Genomic DNA, 16583 nt, shown 5'->3' on the forward strand with positions numbered 1-16583 from the left:
ATGTACAAAATATGGCGTGATTTGCCTTCTTAAAACAGAAGGTATTTACAGATATTTAGTTAAAGCTGAATTATCGCAGTTACCCACAATTAGATGGGCCGAACCTCCGATTTTAGGTTCGCGAACCTTCGCGGAAGGTTCGGTTCGCGAAACCGCAATAGGCTTCAATGGGGATGCGAACTTTGAAAAATAGAAAAAATTATGCTGGCCACAAAAGTGATGGAAAAGATGTTTCAAGGGGTCTAACACCTGGAGGGGGGCATGGCGGGGTGGGATACATGCCTAAAGTCCCGGGGAAAAATCTGGATGTAACGCAAAGCAGCGGTTTAAGGGCAGAAATCACATTGAATGCTAAATTGCAGGCCTAAAATGCTTTCAAACATCTTGCATGTGTATACATCAATTAGGGAGTGTAATTAGAGTTCTGCTTCACACTGACACACCAAACTCACTGTAGCGCACCGCAAACAGCTGTTTGCGTAGTGACGGCGTGCTGGACTGATGCGCAGCATGGCCAGAGTGCAGGCCATGGCAGTTTTCCAGCCCATATGGTCGCCGGGCTGTGGTAGCTCAATGATACAACAACAGTGACTGTCCAGCTGATCAAATTTGGTCTGTCCACAATGAAGCAACGACCTTATTTTCTTGTATATAGGTAGGAGTCCCAGTGTAGGTAGATAGGCATAGGTAGGAGCCTCAGTTAGCTAGGCATAGGTAGGAGACCCACTATAGGTAGGTAGGTCCCCTAGTATAGGTAGGTATCCCCATATAGGTAAGTAGGTGCCACAGTAGTTAGGTAGGCATAGGTAGGTGTCCCAGTATAGATAGTTAGGCAGGGCCTGGCTGGCACAGTAATAACAATTACCAAGGTCCAGATGCAACAGATAGGGCTGTATAATGTCAGTGAGCAACACACAAAAGAAAACATTAGCTCTCAAAAGAGCTGTTGAGGGGTGCTATTTTAGCAATAACAATCAACCAGGAGCAAGCAAAAGCCTAACTAATCTTTCCCTAGGAGAAAAAAATCTGCAGCAGCTCTCCCTAGTCTGTCCATTTGCAGCAGGCACACGAGTGAGTGTCATGGCCAGCGAGCCTGCCTTATATAAGGGGGGGTGGGGCTCCAGGGCTTAGTGCAGCCTGAATGGCTACAATGTGCCTGCTGACTGACCATGCTGCCCTCTCACACCTGGAAAAGCCCAACTCCTATGTTAGGATGCTCTTTGTTGACTACAGCTCAGCATTTAACACCATTGTACCTAGCCAGCTGACCAACAAACTCCATGCACTAGGTCTTGCTCCCTCCATATGTACTTGGTTATTGGACTTCCTTACTAAATCGCCCTCAAACTGTCAGACTAGGAAAACAGACATCCTTCACCCTTACCCTGAGCACTGGCGTGCCACAGGGCTGTGTATTAAGCCCTCTCCTCTATGCACTTTTCACCCATAACTGCCAGCCTATCCATACCTCAAACGTAATTGTTAAGTTTGCAGATGATACGACTGTCATTGGGCTTATATCAGACAATGAGGAAGCTGCATACAGAGAAGAAGTTAGGAACCTGACTGCATGGTGCGACATTAACAACCTGTTATTAAATACAAAGAAGACCAAAGAAATTATTCTGGACTTTAGGACCACCAAAAAGACTACTCGCCTACCGCTAATGATCAATGCAGAGGCTGTGGAGAGAGTTTCAAGCTTCAAATTTTTGGGAGTCACCATCGCAGAGAACCTGTCCTGGGCTGACAATGCTTTAGCTCTAACTGGCAAAGCACAACAACGCCTCTACTTTCTGAGGAAACTAAGGAGCGCTAACCTCCCACAGAAGCTGCTGGTTCATTTCTACAGATGCACTATAGAAAGTGTTCTGACCAATTGCATGACGGCCTGGTACAACAGCTGCACGAAGGCTACTAGAGAAGCCCTGCAGCGAGTTGTTAAAACAGCAGAAGCCATTATTGGCACTGAACTACCATCACTGGAACTTTTGTATAATACTCGCAGCTTGAGAAGGGCCAAAAACATTATCAAGGACAACACTCACCCTGGAAATGCCCTGTTTGAACTCCTTCCATTAGGTAAACGTTTTAGATCAATCCGCACACACAAACAGACTGAAAGATAGCTTTTTCCCATCCGCCGTAAACTTGATAAACTCTGAATCCTCTCTGAAATAATTAACACTGTGTACAAATAGTTTAAACATCTGTAATACCTGGCATACTTGTATAATTTCTTCTCTTCCTTGTTACTATCACTATGTTCCCTATATGCACCGTGGGGTTGTCATGAAAAGTAATTTCGTTGTGTTACACAATGACAATAAAGTGAATTGAATTGACTGTGATGCAGGGGGTCAAAGTTGACCCTCAGTGCATTATGGGGCGAATAGAACTTCCGCAAAAGTTCGCCTGGTCCAGGCGAATGCGAATCCCTAAAGTTCGCCTGGAACCATTCGGCCCATCTCTACCCACAATGCACTGCTACTGAATATGCAAATTTTCTCTTTATGCACCTGTAGCCAGGCCAGCATCCAGAACCACTGGTGTATAACAAGCCTACATTTAACACATTTTACAGAGCAAAATTTAAAGCTATTATACATCAGTGGTTCTGGATGTAAGCCTGGCTTCGGGGCATAAAGAGATAATTCAATATCAGTGTATTGTGGGTAACTGAGATAATTCAGCTTTAAAGAGAAACTCCGACCAAAAATTAAACTTTATCCCAATCAGTAGCGGATACCCCCTTTTTCATGAGAAATCCATTCCTTTTCACAAACAGACCATCAGGGGGCGCTGTATAGGTGATATCATGGTGAAACCCCTCCCACAAAGTAAACTGCCAAGAGTACGTACTCAGAATTTCTGTCTATGAAGCTTGCTGCATTGTGGGAAATGCTTTTTTGGCAGCTGTAAACAGCTAAGCAGCAGCTACATCACCTGCCAACAGTAAAAATGGCACCATGTAATGTCAGAATGTAAATGAGGGATTTAAAAGATTTTACAATGGGCAAACACTGACTTAATCATTTATACATAATTATTGTAAAAATGAAGCACTTTTTTTTTATTACATTTTCACTGGAGTTCCTCTTTAAAGGGACACTATGCACATATTTTAAATGTTACAATTTTTTGCCAAACAGACGAATAGGAAGTACGTTTTTTCCAGAGTAAAATGAGCTATAAATTACTTTTCGCGTAAGTAGCTGTCACTTAAAGTAGGTAGCAGAAATCTGACCGAAGTGACAGGTTTAGGACTAGTCCATCTCTTCTTAGGGGATTCTCAGCAAGGCTTTTATTCTTTATAAAGATATTCCCTAAAATGGATTTAATCTATGATGCTGGCCAGCTTCCCTGCTCGTTAGTATTTTTGGCAGTTGGGACAGAGAGCAACTGCCATTCACTAAGTACCTTTGAAAATAAATTACTGAGAATCCCCCATGAAGAGATGGACTAGTCCAAAACCTGTGGCTTCTGTCAGATTTCTACTACCTACTGTAAGTGACGGCATTATAGGAGAAAAGTAATTTATGGCTCATTTTACTCTGGAAAAAAAATGTACTTATTTCTATATGTGTGCACATATATTACATTTTATAATTTTTTCTTCTTCTATAGTGCCCCTTTAAAGAGAATCTGTATTGTTAAAATCGCACAAAAGTAAACATACCAGTGTATTAGGGGGCATCTCCTATTACCCTCTGACACAATTTTGCCGCTCCTCGCCGCATTAAAAGTGGTTAAAAACAGTTTTAAAAAGTTTGTTTATAAACAAACAAAATGGCCACCAAAACAGGAAGTAGGTTGATGTACAGTATGTCCACACATAGAAAATACATTCATACACAAGCAGGCTGTATACACCCTTCCTTTTGAATCTCAAGAGATCATTGTGTGTTTCTTTCCCCCTGCAGCTATCTTCCACTGAAGTGTCAGGCTGTTTCTTCCTGCAGAGTGCAGACAGCTGTGTCTGTATGTAATTCCTCAGTATGTGAAAGCCCAGCCAGCTCAGAGGAGGATTTATCCAGCTTGTAAAAGATAAGAGAGAAGAGAGAAGCTGCCTTAATCTAAATAATACACAGGCAGTGTGCAGAGAGGGGCCTGGAGGGGGAGATGCATCACAGAACCACAACACTGAAGAACTTGGCAGCCTTCCAGACACAGGCTGACAAGTCTGACAAGAGAGAGATAAGTTGATTTATTACAGAGATGGTGATAGTAGAACGTGCTGCAGTAAGCCAGAACAGATTACAATAGCTTTTGGAACTTGTAGGATGATAAAAAACAGGATGCAATTTTTGTTACGGAGTCTCTTTAAGTGAATATCTGTTAATACCTTCTGTTTTAAGAAGGCAAATCACACCAAGCAATTGCTTTTTAGTAGGAGGGCTTTTAGGTCTCTTTTAGTCCCCTATACTTTCCTAGTGGTTTGGGTCAACCCGAGCTGTTTGGTACGCTGTTGTACACAGGGGCGAGGCTTAGCAATAGGGTTAAAGGACATCCGAAGTGAAAATAATCTAATGAAATAAACGATTGTATCTACCTTCTTCTAAAAATGACTAAGATATTCCACAGCTTTATTTTATGTTTAAATCTACTTTTTAATTGTTTTTGCTCAATAATGCCTTCATTGAGGTATGTCAGAGCTAAACTCTGAACTATTGATCCTTTTTATCTTTTCTGTTCTCGGAAGCCATTTTCTGCTAGGAAAGTGTTTTATAGTTGGAATTTCTTATCACTGTAGTCACTTCCTGTCTGAGTCAGGACTGAGTCACCCACTTACATACCTGATATTTAAATCTTTCAGCCAGAGAAAGAAAAAAAGGAACGCAGACTAGTTATTAGTGTGTTTGGCACTGTACATACCCATGTCTCTCATGTCAAACGTCACTTAGGGTATCCTTTAAGCCATAGCAGCCTTAGCAACAGCTATGGGGCCCTGGAGCAGAGGGGGCCCAGGTGGTACTTGATGTGTTCACTTTTAACTTTCCTTTGTTTCTCCACCCTTTGACTTTGTCTCATAGGCCGAGAACTATACACAGTGTACACTGCACAGGAATGTAAATTGCCTGGTCAACTCATATCCATGGGGTAGGGGCAGGTGGCATTGATCAAGTGTGCCTAGTTCTGAGGGCCCCATGAAAATGTTGCTATGGTGCCCAATAATTCCTAGCTGCGCCATTGAAAATAGTAAAAAACAAAAACCCTGTTTTATCTTGTGTTCAAATCCAGAGTTGTTCAAAAGTAAACAATTATCTACATTTCACCGTCTACTATAGGACTCAACTTACAAACAGGGCCTGGGAGACCGTAAGTAGAATTTGTAAGTACAGGACCGCCTGTACTGTAAGAATTCTTATTTTACCAACTGCAGTGTTAAATTAAAAACTGCTTCTAGAATACACTTGGTGAAACATATGCAAATGAGCAAATTCCTTATGAAATGATATCACCACTGAAGAGGTTTACTGAACTGGTTACAGGGTATTGGTGACCTTGTAATTGGATCTGACGTGGGGAGATGCATCAGGAGGGCATTCCTGTCCACACTCATACTGGAAACATGCATTATATATTATGCACTTATACAGCGCTGATATCTTCCACAGGAATTTACACAGTACACTGAATAATTCATCCCTGTACCTGTCCATATATACACGAGCAACAAGCACACACGCTCCAACATACAAAGTACACACTGTCACAGGGTAAACACTAACTTGTCCACCTAAATTACAAAACAAATACATCTTGGGGTACACTCACACATAAGTCTCTAGGTACGCACAACATGCACGCTCACACAGCTCGGGGTACAAAAACATGCACTCTCGCATGCCTCGGTACAAAAGCATGCACATTCACACGGCTAGGGGTAAAAACACATGCACACGGATACATCTGGGGTACAAACACATGCATTTGAAGTGATTTCAACTACATCTAAAAGGTTTATACAATACTGTACACTTTCGCGCCTCAAGGTACAAACACATGCACGGCTCAGGGTACAAATACATGCACACTAACATGCCTCAAGTTGCAAACGCATGCACATACTCGCCTCAAGGTACAAACTCATGCACACCCACACGCCTTGGGATACAAACACATGCACACTCGCATGCCTCAGGGTACAAAAGCATGCATACTCACACGGCACGGAGTACAAACGCATGCACACTGACACGTCTGGGGTACAAACACATGCATTTGAAGTGATTTCAACTACATCTAAAAGTTTATACAATACTGTACACTTTCGCCGCTCAGGGTACAAATACATGCACACTAACATGCCTCAAGTTGCAAACCCATGCACACACTCGCCTCAAGGTACAAACTCATGCACACCCACACGCCTTGGGATACAAACGCATGCACACTCGCATGCCTCAGGGTACAAAAGCATACATACTCACACGACACGGAGTACAAACGCATGCACACTGACACGTCTGGGGTACAAACACATGCATTTAAAGTGATTTAAACTTTGTCTAAAAGAATATAGAGTACTGTACACTGACGCACCACAGGGTACAAAGTTTAAATCACTTTAAACGCATGTGTTTGTACTCCGAGCCGTGTGAGTGTGCATGCTTTTGTACCCTGAGGCATGCAGGTGTTCATGTGTTTGTACCTAGAGGCGTGCAACTGTGCATGTGTTTATATCCCAAGGCGTGTGGGTGTGAATGTGTTTGTATCCCGAGGTGCGTGGGTGTGTGCATGCCTTTGTACCCCGAGGCATACGAGTGTGCATGTTTTTGTACCCCAGACGTCAGTGTGCATGTTTTTGTACACAGAGCCGTGTGAATGTGCATGCATTTGTACCCCAAGGCATGCGAGTGTGCATGTGTTTGTTCCCGGAGGTGTGAGTGTGCATGTGTTTGTACCCTGAGACATGTATGAGTGTGCATGTTTGTACCCGATGCGTGTGAGTGTGCATGTGTTTGTATTGTGGGGCTTGAGTGTGCATGTGTTTCTACCCATAAGTGTGTGTGTGTGTGTTTGTACTCCGAACAGTATGAATGTGCATGCATTTGTAACCCGAGGCGTGTGGGTGTGCATGTGTTTGTACCCTGAGGTGCGTCAGTGTACAGTATTGTATAAACTTTTAGACAAGCACACGCCTCGGTGCAAACACATGCACACCCACACGCCTTGGAGTACAAATGCATGCACACTCACACGGTTCGGGGTGCACGTGCGCACACACACGGGTAGAAACACATGCACACTCACGCCTTGGAGTACACACACGCCTACTCACACGCCTTGGGGTACACACACACACACACACGCCTACGGGTACACACACGCACACTCACACACATGCCTTGGGGTGTACACACACACGCACACACACACACCTCGGGGTACAAACACATGCACACACACACACACGTCTTGGGGTACAAACACGCACACACACGCCTCGGGGTACAAACGCATGCACACTCGCATGGCTGGGGTACAAACACATGCACACCTGGGGTATACACACACAAACACATGCACACCTGGGGTATACACACACAAACACATGCACACCTGGGGTATACACACACAAACACACGCACACCTGGGGTACACACACACACACACACACACACACACACACACACACACACACACACACACACACACACACACACACACACACACACACACACACACACACACACACACACACACACACACACACACACACACACACACACACACACACACACACACACACACACACACACACACACACACACACACACACCTTGGGGTATAAACATATGCACGGCTGGAGGTACAAACACACACACGCGCGCTTCGGTGTACAAACACATGCACACTGACATCTGGGGTACAAACACACACGCCTCAGGGACTCACAAGCCTCGGGGTACAAGCACATGCACACTCACACATGCATTGGGGTACAAGCACATGCACAAACATCTAAGAGACCCCAAATTACATCTCCCTCCGAGTTGAGACAACTCGGAGGGGGAATACTATATAACGCCTACAGCAGTCATTCGGCTCTCCCTACACCGAACTGAGCCGAGCTGGCATAATATGCACACTCGCATGCCTCAGGGTACAAACACATGCAAACTCAGACATGCATAGGGGTACAATCACATGCACACTCGCATGCCTCCGGGTACAAACGGTTCGGGGCACAAATGCATGCACACTCACACATGCCTTGGGATACAAGCACATGCACACTCACATGCCTCGGGGTACAAATGCATGCACATTCACACGCCTCGGGGTCCAAACGCATGCATACTCACCCATGCCTCGGGGTACAAATGCATGCACACTCCCACATGCCTTGGGGTACAAATGCATGCACACTCACATGCCTTGCGGTACAAATGCATGCACACTCACATGCCTTGCGGTACAAATGCATGCACACTCACACGCCTCAGGGTACAAACATGCACACACATACGCCTCAGGGTATAAACGCATGCACACCCACATGCCTCGGTACAAACACATGTACACTGACATACACACACACACACACACACACACACACACACACACACACACACACACACACACACACACACACACACACACACACACACACACACACACACACACACACACACACACACACACCTCTGGGTACAAGCACATGCGCACACACACACACACACACACACACACACCTCTGGGTACAAGCACATGCACACTAATACACTTCAAGGTACAAATGCATGCACATTCACACGGCTTGGGAGAGAGACACAGAGACACACGCACACACGCACACGCGCACACGCACACAAACTCCTCAGGGTACAAACGCATGCACACTCACACATGCGTTGGGGTACAAACACATGCACACTCACATGCCTCGTTGTCAAACACATGCACACTCACATGCCTCGTTGTCAAACACATGCACACTCACATGCCTCGTTGTCAAACACATGCACACTCACACGGCTGAGGGTACAAACCCATGTACACTCACACGGCTGAGGGTACAAACCCATGTACACTCACACAGCTCGGGGTACAAACATGCACACTGACACGGCTGGGGTACAAATGCATGCAAATTCACACGGCTCGGGGTCCAAACGCATGCATACTCACACACGCCTCAGGGTACGAACACATGCACACTCACACCTCCGGGAACAAACACATGCACACTCACCCACACCTCCGGGAAAAAACACATGCACACTCACCCACACCTCCGGGAACAAACACATGCACACTCACCCACACCTCCGGGAACAAACACATGCACACTCACACACAGCTCTGGGTACAAATACATGCACACTCACACATGCGTTGGGTTACAAACACATGCACACTCACACATGCATTGGTGTACAAAAATGCACACTCACACACGCCTCAGGGTACAAACACATGCACACTGACACATCTGGGGTACAAACACATACACGCCTCGGGGACTAAACACATGCACACAGTTTGGGGTACAAACACATGCACACTGACACGGCTGGAGTACAAACACATGCACACTCACACGCCTCAGGGTATAAACGCATGCACACATACACCTCAGGGTACAAACACATGCACACTCACACACATGCATAGTCACACACACGCCTCAGGGTACAAACATATGCACACACACATGTTGGGGTAGAAACGTGCACACTCACGTGCCTCGGGGTACAAACACATGCACACTCACACATGCCTTGGGCTATAAACACATGCGCACACACGCCTGGCGGTACAAACAGATGCATACTCACACGCCTCAGGGTACAAACACATGCACACTGACACGTGTCAGGTACAAACACATGCACACTGACACGTCTGGGGTACAAACACATGCGCGCACACACGCGCACCTCAAGGTACAAACGCATGCACAGACGCTTCGGGGTACAAACACATGCACACTCACACATGCCTTGGGGTATAAACCCATGCACACACACACCTCGGGGTACAAACACATGTACACGCCTTGGGAGACAAGCACATGCACACTCACACACCTCGAGGTACAAATGCATGCACATTCACACTGCTTGGGATACAAACGCATGCATACTCACACACACACTTCAGGGTACGAACATATGCACACTCACATTTCTCAGGGTACAAACACATGTATGCTTCGGGGTACAAACATGCTCACTCACACACGCCTCGGGGTACAAACGTGCACATTCACACGGCTCGGGGTAAAAACACTTGCACACTCACATGCCTTGGGGTACAAACATGCACACACGCCTCAGGGTATAAACGCATGCACACTCACACATGCCTTGGGGTATAAACACATGCACACACGCGCTTCGGGGTACACTCACATGCACACACGCCTCAAGGTACAAACACATGCACAGACACCTCGGGGTACAAATACATGCACACTCTCACGCCTTGGGATACAAGCACATGCACACTAATACACTTCAAGGTACAAACGCATGCACACTCACACAACTCAGGGTACAAATGCATGCATACTCACACACGCTTCAGGGTACGAACACATACACACTCACACATGCCTCAGGAACAAACTCATGCACGCCTCGGTGTACAAACATGCACATTCACACGGCTTGGGATACAAACACATGCGCGCACACACCCACTCCGGTGTACAAACACATGCACACTCATACACACGCCTTATGGCACAAAGACATGCACACTCGCATGCCTCAGAATACAAACACATGCACACTCATACACGCCTCGGGGTACAAACATGCCTCGGGTTACAAACACATGCATACTCACACGCCTCAGGGTGCAAACACATGCATACTCACACGCCTCAGGGTGCAAACACATGCCCACTCACACGGCTCGCGGTACAAACACATGCACACTAAACCGCCTGGGGGTACAAACACATGCACACTCACACATGCGTTGGGATACAAACATGCACACTCACACATGCGTTGGGATACAAACATGCACACTCAGACATGCCTCGGGGTACAAACACATGCACACTCACATACACACACGCCTCAGGGTACAAATACATGCACACTCACAGTTCGAGGTACAAACACATGCACACACACGCCTCAGGGTACAAACACATGCCTCAATGTACAATCGCATGCACACTCACTCACTCACACACGCCTCAGGGTACAAATACATGCACACTCACAAGTCTCAGGGTATGCGCATCATGCATACTCACACTGCACGGGGTACAAACACATGCACACACAACTCGGGGTACAAATACATGCACAAGCACGCTTTGGGGGTACAAACACGTGCACACTTACACACGTGTTTTGGGACACACACACACACACACACACACACACACACACACACACACACACACACACACACACACACACACACACACACACACACACACACACACACACACACACACACACACACACACACACACACACACACGTCGTAGGGTATGCACACGCCTTGGGATACAAACACATGCACACTCACACACACTCCTAGGGGTACAAATTCATGCACACATACTCACACCTTGGGTTACAAACACATGGATGCACACACACACACACACACACACACACACACACACACACACGCCTCGGGTTACAAACGTCTGCACACTGCCACACCTGTCACAGGGTACGCAACATCATACACACTTGCACGTATGTCTCTGGGTATGCAAATTCACACGTACGTCTCTAGGCACATGCGCCATGCACACTCACACATACACGCACCTAAAGGATTATTAGGAACACTTGTTCAAGTTCTCATTAATGCTGTTATCTAATCAACCAATCACATGGCAGTTGTTTCAATGCATTTAGGGGTGTGGTCCTGGTCAAGACAATCTCCTGAACTTCAAACTGAATGTCAGAATGGGAAAGAAAGGTGATTTAAGCAAGTCTGAGAGTGGCATTGTTGTTGGTGCCAGATGGGCCCGTCTGAGTATTTTACAATCTGCTCAATTACTGGGCTTTTCATGCACAACCATTTCTAGGGTTTACAAAGAATGGTGTGAAAAGGGAAAAACATCCAGTATGCGGCAGTCCTGTGGGCGAAAATGCCTTGTTGATGCTAGAGGTCAGAGGAGAATGGGCCGACTGATTCAAGTTGATAGAATAGCAAATAGCAATGTTGACTGAAATAGCCACAGTCGTTGCAACAGAGGTATGCAGCAAAGCATTTGTGAAGCCACAACATGCACAACCTTGAGGCGGACGGGCTACAACAGCAGAAGACCCCACCGGGTACCACTCATCTCCAGTACAAATAGGAAAAAGAGGCTACAATTTGCACAAGCTCACCAAAATTTTGAAAAATTTTGCCTGGTCTGATGAGTCTCGATAGAGCCAGAATTTGGCGTAAACAGAATGAGAACATGCATCCATCATGCCTTGTTACCACTGTGCAGGCTGGTGCTGGTGGTGTAATGGTGTGGGGGATGTTTTCTTGGCACACTTTAGGCCCCTTAGTGCCAATTGGGCATAGTTTAAATGCCACGGGCTACCTGAGCATTCTTTCTGACCATATCCATCCCTTCATGACCACCATGTACCCATCCACTGATGGCTACTTCCAGCAGGATAATGCTCCATGTCACAAAGCTGGAATCATTTCAAATTGGTTTCTTGAACAGGACAATTAGTTCACTGTACTAAAATGGCCCCCACAGTTACCAGATCTCAACCCAATAGAGCAGGGGTCTCAAACTCGCGGCCCTCGATACAATATTTTGTGGCCCTCGCCGGCAAAAGCTTCCTTATAGTTTGCTTCAGTGCTCCCAAGTAATCCGCCGCATCCCCGCCGCTAAACGAGGGCTGCAGAGCCCCCAAATCGCCCGGGGGGCAATCTGCCGGCATTTCCTGGAAGGGGCAGAGCTTTCAGCTTTAGCTCTGCCCCTCCTGGCGTCAATCGCCACACGGATCGCCGCCTCTCCCCGCCCCTCTCTGTGAAGGAAGAGTAAGAGGGGCGGGCAAAGGCGGCGATGCGCCGCGATTGTGAAATTCCTTATGCGGCCCAGCCTAATCCTGACTTTGCCTCCTGCGGCCCCCAAGGTAAATTGAGTTTGAGACCCCTGCAATAGAGCATCTTTGGGATGTGATGGAACGGGAGCGTCATGCCCTGGATGTGCATCCCACAAATCTCCATCAACTGCAAGATGCTATCCTATCAATATGGACCAACATTTCTAAAGAATGCTTTCAGCGCCTTGTTGAATCAATGCCACACAGAATTAAAGCAGTTCTGAAGGCGAAAGGGGGTCAAACATCGTATTAGTATGGTGTTCCTAATAATCCTTTAGGTGAGTGTATGTCTCTGGGTATGCATATTCACGTCTCGCTACCTACTGGGGACACTTAGGTAATCAGTACAGGAATATATTTGTTATATTCCCAGAGATTACCTAGTGCAGGGAGACCATCTTTTGGCTTCTCTCTGCATCCAAATAACCCAATGAGTGAGAACATACATATGCAAGACAAGACCAGTTGTGTCAGTGGTGTACAGTATGTATAGATAATTGTAGAAATTGTGCGTGTGCCTATATAGTGAATAGCAGGGCTGAGGAGATGGTACAAAAGTCATCAGACTCAGTTTATGAAACCGATGCCCCCTCTAATTTACATAGAAGAGTTTTGTTGGTTGAAAGTATGTAACATAAAAGGCATTTCATCGCTGCCAAAGCTTAGGAAATGTAACACTGCATTAAGATGGCATCTGCTTTGGGGAACAAAACAAAGGTCATGGGCAGGAAGCTGACACTCTACCCTATCAGTTGTCCTTCCTGGCCTGTCACTGCCAACGTGAATGCCCTGACAATATTCACCAGAGCCTTATATCAGCCAGGTTCCAGTATACAGCCCCGCCACCTTTCAGAAAAAGACATCTACCTTTTTATATCCAATTTAGTAAAGGTCAGGGCCATTTTCTGCAAGGATTCCAGCAGGGTCGGTTCCAGACTTTTTGCTGACTGAGACAAACTTGTGAGAATGTGCCATCTCCTCCTTTCTGCTGGGCAAGTCAAATGAAACATTGCTGCTCTCCTGCCTCCCTCCTCCTCATTCACTGCCAGACTCCTCACACACCACAACAAGCTGCTTTTCCCCAATGATGACCTCTTCACCTCGCTCTCCTCCTACTCTGACTGCATGCTGTGACAAAAATGCTGCCCCTGTAATTTTTGCACCTGATGCAAATGTTTCACCTTGCTTCATGAGAGAACCGGCCCTGGATTCCAGTGAACAGAAAATGTGTTGGGGTATTCTAACTTTTAAGCATGATCATTCCTCTGCACTTCAACTTAGGATATAGCTGTTGCGTAGCTATTAAATATAAATCAAGACTAGTTCTTACGTTCAACAGTGGTCTTTTATGCAGCACAATTGTTGAACAACTTTTGTTGTGAAACAAGTTGAAACAGCTAAAAAAGTATTTTGCTATTGTTCAAAAAGCTGATAAGACTGATAAGAAGTCATTACAACAGTTGGATTAAAAAAAAAAATCTGTAATGAAAAAAAACTCCCCTGGGGGTACTCACCTCGGGTGGGGGAAGCCTCCAGATCCTATTGAGGCTTCCCTCGTCCTCCTCGGTCTCGTGGCGGCGGAGAAAATCCTCCCGGAGCAGCAGCAATGTAAATATTTACCTTTTGGCTTCAGAGCAGGCGCAGTATCCGCTCTTCCCAAGGAGCAAGTCTCCTGCACCTGTGCAGTAGAGCGGACCTGACGGAGATCGGCTATTTTCGCCTATCTCCGTCAGAAGAGCCGCAGCAGCCCCCCCCCCCCCCGCTGGAGCCCGAAAAGGTAAATATTGCACAGGCTGTCGGATTTGTCGCCTGTGCGTTTCGGGGGCTGCAGCGAGACCGCCGTGGGACACAGGAGGACGGAGGAAGCCTCGATAGGGTCCAGAGGCTTCCTACTGAGGTGAGTACCCCCCAGAGGATCTTTTTTTTCAGTACAGGTTTTCTTTAAGAGTACATGTAGAGGGTGCAGACAAACAAAGAACGTCGATCAGAACCTAGGCAATCTAACTGTGTGTACATGTTAAGGGGCCCATACACTGGTCGATTGATCAGAAAATCGATTCTATCAAATTCCCCATTCGACGCTTTGCGGCCGATTTTGATCTATCTGACAGGATGGAAAATACCTAACCTTCTCACCTTGAGCAGGTTTTAAAACACACCTGAACTGTAAGGAACCCAGGGGATTTTAACTAACCTGGGGCTTCTTCCCCCCATCCCATCCCCCCCATAGTCTGGCAGGTCCCTGAGCATCCTCTTGGTCCCCTTCGTTCTCCCACTATCAGCTCTGAAATGCTTGCGGTCGGAGCTCCACTGCACATGTGCGTTCCTGTACGCGCGCTGCATGACTGCGCAGTCTATTCTTATGAGCACCGTGCATGCGCAGATGCTCCCGGTGGCGGGAGTGCGATTGTGGAGGGCAATTGGAACGGCAGGGATGCTGAGGGACCTGCCATGCTACGGGGGGCTAGGGAAAGCTCCAGGTGCGTTAAAATACAAATCTTTGCTTCCGGGTTCAGGTGTGCTTTACATTTTTTAAAATTTTGAGAAACCGAGAGCCCAATATAGTGTAGTATGTTATGCAAAAATAAAGTAAGGATAATCGGTGAGAAGAGTATACTCACAAGCGTGGGTTACCACATAGGCAACTACTGTATAGGCAGGTGAGATTAGACCTGTCCTCACTCAGGGATAAGAAGTCGCTCTCTGTAGATCAGAAAAAGGGGTAGATCGCCCCTCCACCTCAGGCGCTACACCTGCTATTGCCAACATTCTGTTTTGTCCCCACGTTTATTGCCTGATGAAGCGGGCTTGGCCTGCGAAACACATTGCACTACACTTTTTGGAGTACTATATAATAAATGTGATTGCTATTATTCAGACAGTCTTTTGTGTCTGCTTTATGGAGGTAAGTCCACCACTTCCTCCAAACAAATTTTAAAGGTTTTATCCATTTTTATCCTGCTGGCGCCTCGGTTCTCCTACTGCTTTACATTTTTGTCCTATTCCCTTGGGCATTTCCAGCCTGCAGTTAGTTCATCTGCACATAAAATACACTGAGCATTCACAATAGACAGGCCCACACCTCACAAAAACCACAGCAGCGAATTTCCTCTGGTCTTGATGCAGAGTGAGCTTACAGGGCAGAGAGCTACCTCAGGAGTTTCTCTTCTACATTTTTTGAAAACTGAGGTAGAGTATAATTATACACTCAGTTTTAAATATACTGTTGTATGGTCAGTGCTGCAATACGCCAGTGTAAACTCTGCAGTGTAACCTCCTGTAGTCTTCATCCCTCACAATTGTTCCACTATGATCCATTCAGCAGATGTGACCCTCTGAAAGCTGCATGTACAGCCTCGGGCCTCCTAGATTGCGCTCCTGTTGCCAGGAGTCGTTCTGCGCTTGTGCAGTTCCTAAAGATTTCAACTGCATATGCACTGAACACTCCTGACAATGGCAGTGCGATCGAGGAGGTGTGGGGCTGTGCATGCACAATAGTCTGCCACTGGCTCAGCCGGCCAGCTTTCGCTGGGGCAG

At 46.5% G+C, this 16583-nt stretch overlaps 1 long non-coding RNA gene across 2 annotated transcripts in view; it reads right to left on the bottom strand.

Annotated features, from left to right (window-relative positions):
- The window catches only part of LOC137537321 (uncharacterized), a 106365-nt gene that overhangs the window by 1948 nt on the left and 87834 nt on the right, over positions 1 to 16583 (bottom strand). The window lies entirely within an intron of this gene.

Source organism: Hyperolius riggenbachi, chromosome 10 (genome assembly GCF_040937935.1).
Source record: "Hyperolius riggenbachi isolate aHypRig1 chromosome 10, aHypRig1.pri, whole genome shotgun sequence".
NCBI classification, from domain to species: Eukaryota; Metazoa; Chordata; class Amphibia; order Anura; family Hyperoliidae; genus Hyperolius; species Hyperolius riggenbachi.